Raw genomic sequence first — 12380 nt, 5'->3', positions numbered from 1 at the left:
AAAGATTGAAATTCATTAATTGTTGATATTGAGCTAAACTAAGTGAATTCATTGTTTGAAATTGTAGATGGCAGAAAATATTGATAGACTATATAAGTGTATAAATTTTCTTGAAGTGAATTATGTGAAAATGATGATGTTATGTATGAATGTCAAGTCATATGTGTGTAGTTATGAGAGTTAAGTTAGAGGCTTTACGACCTCACCCCCTTACCAGAGTTGTAATTATGAGGGAATAAGTGAGATTTTGATGATATGCCTCACACCTTTGTATGCTACAGTCTAAAGGTTATTGGGAAGAGATGTTTGAGATTAATTCGGTTGTGATTCTGAGAAATTTTGTGGAAGTTTTTCATTAGAGTTGAAAGCAACTTTTTCTGGTAAGATTTTCGGGGACGAAAATCCCTAAAGGGGGGGAGAGTTGTAACAGCCAATTTTTTTAGTGGTGTTGGAAACAGTGATTCAAGATCACTAAATCCGACGAGTAAGTTTAGAAAATTTAACAAATAATAATTATAGGCCAAGCGCGAACTTAAAAGAATTATTTTTAATTAGTGAATTTTGCGATTTTAAAAGAATTAATCAGGTAAATTTGGTTAAAAACGAGGTATCGAGACCTCGGATTTATAAACCGAGCCATAAATATTTTTATAAATATTTATGGAGTGTTATTAAGTTAGTATTAAAGTTTCGTTAGAAAATTTTAACGTTTGGTTAGTCAATTAATTAAAAAGGACTAAATTGAAAATAGTGCAAAATTTGTTAAATTATGATTAAATAGTTTAAGTGATTAAAAAGGAGGGATTTAAAAGAAAATTGGACCCAAATTGTATGGGCTGTACGGTTGGGCAAGAAAATCAGCAAAAAAACAAGGAGAAATAAGGGCAAAATGGGAAATTTTACAAATTAAACATATAAAACAAGACAAATTTGAAAAATATAGAGATATCATCATTTTTCTTCAGAAAAAACGCCATGGGAGGTCTGAAAGCTGCTGGTTTTTCATACTTTGACATATGTGAGTTCAATTCTTACCCTTTTCTTTGAGATTTTTATGTTTTTGTGACTTTTACAATTAGGTCCAAGTGTTTAATTCATTAGTTTTTGATTTTATGAACAAAATTAAAAGCTATCATTGATAAGTGTTAGCTTTTTATGATGAAATAAAATGAATTTGAAGCTTTGATTTTGTTGTTTGATGATTTTATCAAGTAATTTCAATAGATATTGATTTTAGGACCTAATTGTGAAAAAGTTGTGAATTAAGGTTTAGTGTTAAAATTCTGATTTTCAAAGATTGTGTAATAGTTTAGAGTGATGGAATAAAATATTAATTGAGAAAAATTAGCTTAATAGATGGGCTAATTGAGCAAGGACTGAATTGTATGACCTTTGAAATTTAGAGGAAAAATGGTAATAAACATCTTGAACTAAAACAATATTGGACAGTAGAAGTAGACTAACTTTGAAAAATCACCATAAATTGTAGAAATTGAATTAGAAGATGAATAAAATATGAAATTAAAGCTTATTGAGTCTAGTTTTTCATAGAAGAAATGGTGTAAGCAATGAATTTGTAAATTATGAGATATAATGAATTTTGTGAGACAATGTTAGAATGAATTCGGGTTCCCCTGTTTTGCCTTTGGAAAATCACCAAAAATTGGAGAAAATTAATTAGACTCTCAAATTTATATGCTTAGAATCCTTAATGAGTCTATTTTCAATAGAAATAAATGGGAACATTATCTGAGTTTTGTACTGTGATATAATTAATTTTTAGTGAAGAGAGGTCAGAACTGTTGGATAGTGAAACAGGGGAAACTTAAATGAATAAACTGTACTAATTGGCTAGACCAAAAATTCTTAAATTTTTATGGTGGAATGATATGTGAGTCTAGTTTTAGGTAAAATTTACGGATCTTAATTTTGAGCTCTGTAGCTCGAATTATAAATAATTGAGTGACTATGACTCGTGTGAACAGATTGATGTGAGCATTAATAAGTAAATTGTGAAATCGTACTTACAAGAATGTTATATACATTAAGGATGTGGAATGGAGAGGAGGAGGAGAAAAAAATATATATGAATATTCAGTTAGCATGGCTAATTTGCATGTTTTAAGCTCATAGACTAAATTGAATAAAAGTAAAACTTTAGGGGGCAATTTTGTAAAAATGTCAAAAATGACTAAATTGAAGGGAATAAATTATTTTATTATCTAAATTAATAAATTGAATGAAATTATCAATTTAAGATTGGGTGAAATTTGGGAAAATGGTAAATTACCAATATGCCCCTAAATTTTGGTATTTCTGCAATTTAGTCAGGTAGGTTCGGATACCTTGAATGAGCATGTAAATATGAAAATTTAAGTATTGTATCGTATTTTATATGATATTTTGAATTGAATATATGAAAAGGATGTTACATGAAACATGAAAATGAATACTAAATAATATAAATTAATTAAAATTATTCTGAAAATTTTGGTAATGCCTCGTATCCTATCCCGGTCTCAGGTACGAGTATGGGGTATTACATAATGAGATAAAAAACATATTCTAAAAAATAACTAGACGACATAATGACATTAAAGGAACTCGATACCCATAAATATCAAAGCACCCCTTAAAAACACATTCCAGAAATAGCTTTTATATATACCTAATATAATATTAAACGACTACAATATCAAAAGTAAAATATATATATATATATATTAAAGAACTACAATATCATAACTAGTGTTAATGAGATAAATAAATAAATAAAAATATTTTTAATTAATAATTTTTATGGTTGTTTGTGTAACGCCCCAATTTTCAGGAATTCTGTGAATGTTGACATAGGTTTAATTATGTTAGTGGGCCTCTAGAAGGCTCAAGCTTAAGATAGAACCCTGCAATTTTAGTTAATTTTTATTCCATAAGAAAAAGGGGGTGAAATTATGAAATAGAACCTATATGAAAATGTTTGAAAATGCCATAGGATAAATTGAAGTGGCCAAATAAATAGAAGTGCAAAATAGGAGGATTTGCATGACAAACCTCCCATTTTACATGAAGTGGCCAACCATCATATTGTTGTAGACAATATGAGCACTTGATATCCATAATTCATGGTACAAATTGACAATGGGTTAGGTAAATATTCCATGATAATGGATTAAGTAAATATTTCATGATAATGGGTTAGGTAAATGTTCCATGATGATGGGTTAGGTAAATGTTCCATGATGGGCATTTCATGTCTTTTGTATTAAAGAATTAAATGGATGAAATATGAAATTTTATTAAAAAAAAAAGGGTGAAAAGAACAAAGTTTTGTCCATCTTTGTTCATCATAGCCTAAAGTTAGAGAAGAGAAAGGAGAGGAGAAAGCTCTTGAATGTTCGGTCACTTGGAGAAGAAAATTGAAGGTAAGTTTTTGGTACATTGCTTCTATTTTGAGGTTCATGAGTTCTTCTTGATTCTACCTTAACTCTTGAAGCATATTTTGGTTTTTAGTTGTGTTGTGAGCATTTAGTCATGAATTAAAATGAAGGAAATGGTTGTTGTTTCATGTTCTTTTGATGAAAAATGGAAGATAGGTGAAGTTGAGCCAAACAAATGAGCATGCATGTGCCTTAGATGCTAAGGGGAAAAATCGGCTAACATGTTGTACTTTAAAATGATGAAATGGAGATTATACTTAAGTAAAATCATAGATATGTGATGATTGATTGGTGATATACATGTTTAAATAACAAGCATGCAAGTTACGTGTGAAAGAGTGATTTGGTAATAAATCTGCTTGGGACAACAGCAGTAACGTGACTTTGGAAAATCACCATAAATTGTGGGAGATGAGTTAGAAGCTGCATAAATTATGTAATTAAAGCTTAATGAGTCTAGTTTCAAATGGAATAAATGAAAACATATTTTGAATTCTGTACAATGAGAAATTTGATTCGTAATGAAGAGTGGTCAGATTAGTCAAACAGTGAAACATGGGAAACTTTGAGAAAAATCTGGTATTGATTGGCTAAACCAAAAATTCTGAAAATTTTATGGATAGAAGATATATGAGTATATTTTCAAGGAAAATTAACGGAACTTGATTTGGAGTTTTGTAGCTCCAGTTATAAATGATTTAGTGACTGTTGCTCAGGAAGACAGCTTGCAGTGAAATTATGATTATGTGGTAAACATTGACAAAAATTTGTTAATGAGTTGCTTATTGTTTTCTTATAAGCTTACTATGATCTGTAGGTGTGGTTGGCCGAATATTGTAAGGGGTTAATACGTAGTTTGTATTTGAATAGTTAGATTAACGTGTTAGCAATCCAATTGTAGGCGGTTCGTGTGTGGATTTCACAAGATATCGTCGCAAATGTGTGTGTAACTAACACCCTCTTTTTAATCTAGACCGGTAAAAGTCGAAAAGTCGAAATGCCGAAAACCGTATTTTGTAGATTTATGAGTGTCTGCGAATGCTCGTGAGGTAAATCGATTAATGTTTTAGGTAAGCTGCAATGTTTGGACCGCAAAGTGTATGATTTCGTGCCTCGATATTTTTGGGCTTAATGGGCCAAAATTGGAATGATGGGCCAACGGGCCCAATTCGGTAAGAACCCTCGGTAGTGATTCTGTTAGTACGTGAAAGGTAAGAATATGCATGAAAAACCTTAAAATAGATAAATTACTGAAATACCTTTAAAAGTGGAAAATTTACAATTTTACCCCTAGGAGATAAATTACCGAAATACCCCTAGGGTTAAATTGACCTAAATGCATGTTTGACTGTTGTTATTTACTGCATGCCATGTTGTTATTATCTGATGCATGGACCGGGATATTGACGAGGAAGTACTGAAAGTGGCTTGTCCACGTCTTGGAGGCTTTGTCTCAATTCTTCGTTAATCGAGCGACAAGGTTGCAATCGTGGAGTGTTAGGTTTGGGTGGGTTGAGCTATTCCCACATGGAGTGTATGGCTGGTACGGGTGGAGTGTAGTGGTTGGTGGGTTGAGTAGTCTCCCCAAATGGGCTTGCATATGTTTACTTGATGTTGCATGTATTTTGAAATAGGCCTATGGGCCATACATGTTATCTCAATAAGGGCTAAGGCCCGCTTTATTGTAATCTGAAAGGGCTCGCCTAGTACCAATGTTACTGAATGGGCTTAGGCCCAATAGGCTTGAGCTGACTTGGGCTTTGAATGGGTTTTCCTTACACACCGAGTTTCCCAAACTCACCCTTTTATTTTCATCCACGCAGAAATCCCCAACCATAGTGAGCTTGAAGTCGTGAGGGAATTTGAGTGGCCACCCGCTCAAAGTTTGATTTTCTTCCGTGAACTGGACATCCTTTTATTTACGCTTGAAGTTCGGGTTTTAAATGTAATAAGGCCGCTTAATTATTTTTGATGGTTTTAATATGTATTACTAAGATAGGTATTATTTATTTTAACTGTTGAAATTGGATAGCTTTAGGGCGCGTTTTCAAAAACAACAATTGATTTCAAAATAACACGACAACAAATAAAGCTTCCGCAATGAAAGTATTTTCCAAAATTAATCACTTTTCCTAAAAATGACTTAATCAAATCGGTTTCCTAGAAATATCCATGACGTTAAGGTGTGCCAATGGCGGTATGCATGTCTAGGATTGGATCCGAAGGGAGCTTGGTACTTAAGCAGTCCGATGGACTCACCACCTCTTTTCCGGTTTCCTACCTGGTGCACAGCTTCCATTCACTTTAACCTATAATGAAATTATCTTTTAAAACACTAAGTAAGTTTTTCTGGACCAATAATATAAAATGTTTTGAACGCATGTCGGATCCGGTCATAACATCTGGGCCGAGTTTGGGGTGTTACAGTTTGACTTTTTAAAATAATTTTATTAATTTTTAATTGATGTGGCGTAAGACAATAATGACATGCCAATAAATTGATGCATATAAGGTGTCATGTCAGCAAACACGAATAAATCCAAACATTAACAATCACACTAACAAGGCCATTAGGATTTGATTGTCAATCATTAAATTTAACGGTCAAAAGGATTAAATGGTCAATTTTATGGGTTAAAAAGCTCAATTGGATTTAAAAGATTGAGAAGAGCTTAGTTGATTTTTTTTTTAAATACTTCGAGAGCTTATGGTACGCTTATACCTTTAATCTATATTATTATATAAGGTTAGTGTTACAAGTTAATTAAACACCATTTTAATTAAAAACTAACTAAAATCCATTATACTTACAGACTAACAAATAACATAAAAATATTTTTTTATAATAATATTTGAGTCTAAAATACTATTACCTCAAAAACTTTAATTTAACCATTTTAAAATTTCATTTGAATTTTATATAAATGAAAATATATGGTTCACATTAAATGTTGTTTACATCATTTTCACAAGGTACCATAGTATACTGTTATTCTTTTTAAAACAAATTTTCAAAAATAATTTTTAAAAAATTGTTCTTTTTTAAATGATTTTGTGTAAAATGTTTTCCATTGTTTAATAAATTTATTATTTTTAAATGTTGTTTTAATGAAATAAATCAAACATTAATATATTAGGAAAGGATTGTAAACGGTGATGCCACGTCATCACGTATCACTTTCTAATAGTTTTATGCCACATCAGTATTAAAATCCTGAATTTCAGGATTTTAATTTGGATTTGATTTTTTTCAGGATAAAATCTCAAATTCGTGATAAGAATACTGATGTGGCATTAAACTATTGGAAAGGAATACGATGACGTGGCGCCACCGTTTATACAATCCTTTCTCTAATATATTTGTTACAAAAAATTATAGAAATATTTCCTTTTAACAATCAAAATTTATTTTATAAAAGATAATATTTTATAATAATTTATGTTGTATATAAACTTAATAATAAATAATGTCTAATTAAAACTTAATTTAAATTACATATATTACGTATATGAGAGTAAATAGTGACACATTAGACTTAAAAGAATAAATGAAACTAAGCATGATTTAAACAAATACTCATATTTATATAATTAAAATATTCATATTTTATTATACAACATTTATTATTAAATATTTATAAATTGTAATATATATTTATTATTAGAATATTAATATATATTTTTAATAATATATTAAGAATATTATTTAAAATATAAAATTATTATTGTTAAATTTTATTATTAAAATAAAATTTTAATTTATTATATTATTAAATATAAATAATTAAATATGAATGTTTAATAACATTCAACATTATAATATTTGATTTTAATATTTTAATATTTTTAAATATTAAAAGTTTTAATAATATTATTAGGGTTTATTCAAGTTATTTTTATATAAAAATAAAAATACTCATAAAAGAGTTATCTTTTAAAAATGATTTACACTTTTCAATATAGTAAGTTAATTTATAAGAAAATAGACTTATTATTTTTCGTTGACATGTAAAAGGAGGTCTTTTCTAGAATATGACTTAATGCTTTTAAGATGGCAAGTTAATTTATAGGAAAAATAATTTATTTTTCATTGGGGTGTAAGTCACTTTTAGTTGATAAATTAATTTTCATAAAACAAATAGAATGAAAATTTAATATTTTTAAAACCAAACTCGTGATCAAATCGATCAAATCACCGCTTCGATTTGACTAATCTAACGACCAATAAATAAATAAATAAATAAATTAGTCTCCCATTTCTCATTTGTTTCAACTTTTTATTTATTCTAGTAAAACCATTCATAATAAATGTTGAACAACTCTTCTTTTAATAGACAACCCATCTCTTTTGACTCTTATTGATTTATATTATAATGATAAAGGCATTTTGTTGGAATTGATGTTAATTAATTAAATTTCATTCGAAATTTTAATCTAATAATAAATGTAGTGCAACTCTCTAATTTATTTTATTTTATTCTCTATTTCTCTTCTTGTTCTCATCTATTTTGACCATTGATTTTCCTTTTCTATTTGTTTCTTCCTCTTCTTCTTTGGTTCCTTGATTGTTGGATTTTTTTTTTTCTATTTTTTTCTTCTCTTGTTTCCTTTGTTTACTACGTACCGTAATCAGTAAATTAAACTCAAAAACACTTTATTTTTCTTCTCACATATTCAATACTTCTTTTCTACTGATCTTGTATTATTTTATTCAAATCTCTCACAAGTCACATTGTCTAATGCTTGAAGAAAAAGAACCAAACTGATTTTAGTGGAAGGAATATAATCAATATTATAACATATAAGTTTTTTCACTCAGTCTAACCAATTTTTAACCTGGTTTAACTTGTTTGTTTGATTTTCGGTTTTATGAGGATGATCGAACTGTTAAAACTAATTTAACCAACCAATTCAATCCGATTTCAAAAACATTGAGAAAAATGTTTCGTGCCAGTGCCATTGCCCCTTGAACCAGAGCATAATTAATAACTTTTTGTAACTTCTGGCTAATTACAAGAAGATTTCTATTCAAGTAACGAAGGCTTATGAAATAGTTTCACTTGATTTATTAATGAAAATTTTTATTTATAAGTTAAAGATAGACAATTATGTTTAAAATAAAAATACGATAAAATAATAATTTAAAACAATTCAAAATTAGGATATGAAATTGTAAAAGCCCATTTTTGCCCGGGCTCACTAAACAAAAAATAAACAATAAAAATTAATTGAATGGTCCAATTACAAGTCCATTTACAAGGCCCAAATACTCTACAGCCCAAAAACCAAAAAATCAAGGCAGAAACCCTAGCCTCTGCTTAGCGCCGCAGCCAACAGCAGCTACTGTACCTCCACCACGCGCGCCTCCGTACGCCTCACGCTAGGTGCCAACACACGCTCCGTACTTACGAAAAAAAACAAGCAAACAGCAGCAACAATAGCCAATACGAAAGCAAAAAGAAAAATTGTATTTTTATTTGAACATTCAGCTATAAAGCCAGGGGGAATCGATTGTAATTTTTTTTTTTTGGGAGGCACACTTGATATCAAAAGAAATCAAGACGAAAGTTATTGGAAGGTGATTTCCAAATTTGTTTTTTTTTTCATTTCTTGTGATTAGCTTACAATTTAGGCATGAATACAAGAAGTGGATACTCGAATCGACGCCGATGAGAGCCCGAACATCTCAAAAATATATAGATGTGGGCGAGGGTCGAATGGTATCGAGATTTTGTTTAAATCTTCAAAGTTTGTTTCGTTTTTTAAAAGAATATCATAAGATTCGAGGTTTTTTTTTAAAATAAAGAAAAAAAGGAGCAAAATTACCAGATCACCGTGGTCACGGCCTCGGTTGGCGAAATCTGGCCGTTGTTCACTCCGTCGACCATCGAATGGATGGTGGTTTGGCGGCTGCATGCTGAACTAACCCTAACAGAGCAGGTTAAGGGGTTCTTTCTTTTTTTAAAAAAAAAAAGGCTTAAAGATTATTAGTGTTTTGAAAGGCAAATAAATGGAAAAGGGAGTGTTAATATCAGGTTTAGAAAATGGTGCCATTCCAAGGGGTAAAGACCCCGCGTGTTGACCCGTTTAGCAGGCCAGATTCATGTGCCTTGACTTAAATTGGGAGATTTCCACACATGACCCCTCTCATTCACTCTAATGTTGAATTAGGCCCTATGTGTACTTTAGTTATTTTTAAATGGCATCTAGAATTAAGAAATCACATCAATTTAGCCCGCGTTTAAACCTTGCGTTTTGGGACCAGGATTATTTCCAACTTTAGTTCTTTGGAATTTACGCGTATTGTGTGTTAACCCTCCGTTTAATTTCAAAATTTATAAATTATCCCTTTTCATTTTAATTTTATTTCAATTGGGTTTTGTTTATATGATTCATTATTTTTGAGGAGATTCATTTAGTATTTTTTTATGTGTCAAAACTTTTAATAATTTTTATTTTTGTTTAAATAAATCATTATTTTGAAATCATTATTTTATTTTACATTATGTGTAAAATTTTATTTAAATATTCATATTGAGCTCGCTATTTGAAATACTTATTATTTTAAAATTCATTTAATGTTCTTATATATGTGTTTTTTTTAAATAAATTTGCTTTGTTTTTATTTGTATGGTTATTTTGAAGCTGGTTTTATTATATTATTTTTAGCATTCTTTTTTATAATGTTTCGTCTAAATTTTTCTGAGCATATTTGTACATATATTATTCATAGCAAAATTAGCTTGATCCCATTTACATGTTGAATTCCATTTTTTTCTTTTTGTTTGTTTAGTTATTCTCTTAAATTATTTATATATATGTTTTAAATCTATTATGTATATAACTTACTTCCTAAAATTATACTTTATATTATATTCCTTTGCATACCTTTTTTTATTTCATACATTATTTGAATTTATCTATATTTATACATATTGTCAATTATAAATAAATGTATTTTCCCAAATCATTTTGCATATTATTTGATTCAAGTGTTTTTATGGCGTCAATGTCAAAAATTATATATTTATATTCTAAGTTTTTCTTTTATGAATTATTTCAAGTCCTAACACATGTTATTTGCTCATCAATGCATCATTCTTTAGAAGTTGTTTTGTATCATATTAATTTTATGTTGTTTGATATCTCATAGGTTAATCGTTTTTGTATTATTTGATGTATATTTGTTGTATTGTTGCTCTCCATCCATGCTTAGAAGTTTGATTACATTTTCTTAGATTAGTTATACTTAATTATTGGTTTTGTTAATTTGTTAGTTGTTAGTTTGTTAGTTGGTATTGTATTTTATGTGTGCATATTACCCCATGTTTTTATTTCTCTTTTGGGTCTACAAATGTTGCATTATAATTTTCACCCCTTTTTTAAAATTAATTATTCCATTCTATTTCAAGTAAAGGTAATGTGTTTTGAGCTAGTTCTACAATTGTTTATTTGAAGATTCTTTAAAACGAAGGCAATGTTCAATGTTTGGCAATTCGGGGAGTCGTGCCTTATCATGCTGGGTTGCAATTTCCCGTTTGTTCAAAATAATCGAGTATTCCTTTGGAATTTCACTCATGTCTTTAAAAATTCTTTAAAACGAAGGAAATGTTCGATGTTTGGCAATTCGGGGAATCATGCCCTATCGTGCTGGGTTGCAATTTCCTGTTTGTTCAAAATAATCAAATATCCCTTTAGAATTTCACTCATGTTTTCTAAATTCTAAAACAAGGCAATGTTCAATGTCTAGAAATTCGGGGAATCGTGCCCTACTGCGCTGGGTTTCGATTTTTTCGTTGGACTAAATAATTGGACATCCTTTTGTGATTTTCAACATATAAACTTTTGGAAGTCGAAATTTATCGTGTTTTCGAGGGTATAAAGGATCGTGTCCTATCGTGCTGGGTGTGATGCTGTATTCCTTTGAAACAAAAGAATTTTGACGACCAACTTGGGCTATTCAAATGTTTATAAAAGGAACCACATTTCAAAAAAGCATTTTTTAAATCTCAGACATAAGGACGGTATTTAATCAATTTGGTGCCAATTTTGGGCGTAATGAGGGTGCTAATCCTTCCTCATACGTAACCGACTCCCGAACCCGTTTTCTCATATTTACGTAGGCCAAAATTGATTTAAATGGAATAAAATGCTTTATTAGGTGATCCAATCATACCTAAACAAAAATGATTGGTAGCGACTCCACATTTTGCTTGAAAAGTCAATCCCCATTTTTTATCAAACAAAAAAATGGTTTCGACAGAAATTATTTGAATATTTTAAAATTTAAGATTACGTAGAATGCTGGTCGATAGAGCAACAATCTTAGATGATGACAAGAAATCCTTAAATTACATTATTATGCCCTGCAAGATTGATCTTCGATTGACGATTATGAAAAAAACACAAACAGCTGATGGTAAAAAAGGTGGATTTTCCAACTAAAGACTTGAAATGACATACTCTTATTGTTAGTTATGGTAGCATAAAACTTAATCTAAGATGTGGTTTGACATCCATTAGGCATAGTCCCTCAACCGACTACTAAGATAATTGGGCACGAACCTCACCACTTTGAACTAATAGATAAAAGCCGATGGTTGGTTGGTAATAAAAAAGAGATAAATAGTTGGAAATATATGAAGATCCAAAAATAGGATCGTTTGAGAGAAAGGGTAAAAGAAAAGCATATATCGAAAATAAAGCTGCTCATGGATCGGGTCACTAGCTTAGGTCCGAAAATTTACCCGAAAAATAGAAGGGTTTGAACAAAAATATAAGGCCGCTTGGGTAAAATTTATGACCTATTTTCTATATAGGCCCAACAATGAACAATATTTTTTGCCCCGAGCTTGACTCGGATATATTATATTATACAAATTAATTATATTAATTATATATGTTAAATAATAATTATATATATTTTATATTAAATCACTAACC

The sequence above is a fragment of the Gossypium arboreum genome, chromosome 6 (genome assembly GCF_025698485.1).
Source record: "Gossypium arboreum isolate Shixiya-1 chromosome 6, ASM2569848v2, whole genome shotgun sequence".
In the NCBI taxonomy this organism is placed as follows: Eukaryota; Viridiplantae; Streptophyta; class Magnoliopsida; order Malvales; family Malvaceae; genus Gossypium; species Gossypium arboreum.
The sequence above is the reverse complement of the archived record's forward strand: the minus strand, read 5'-3'. Positions refer to the sequence as shown.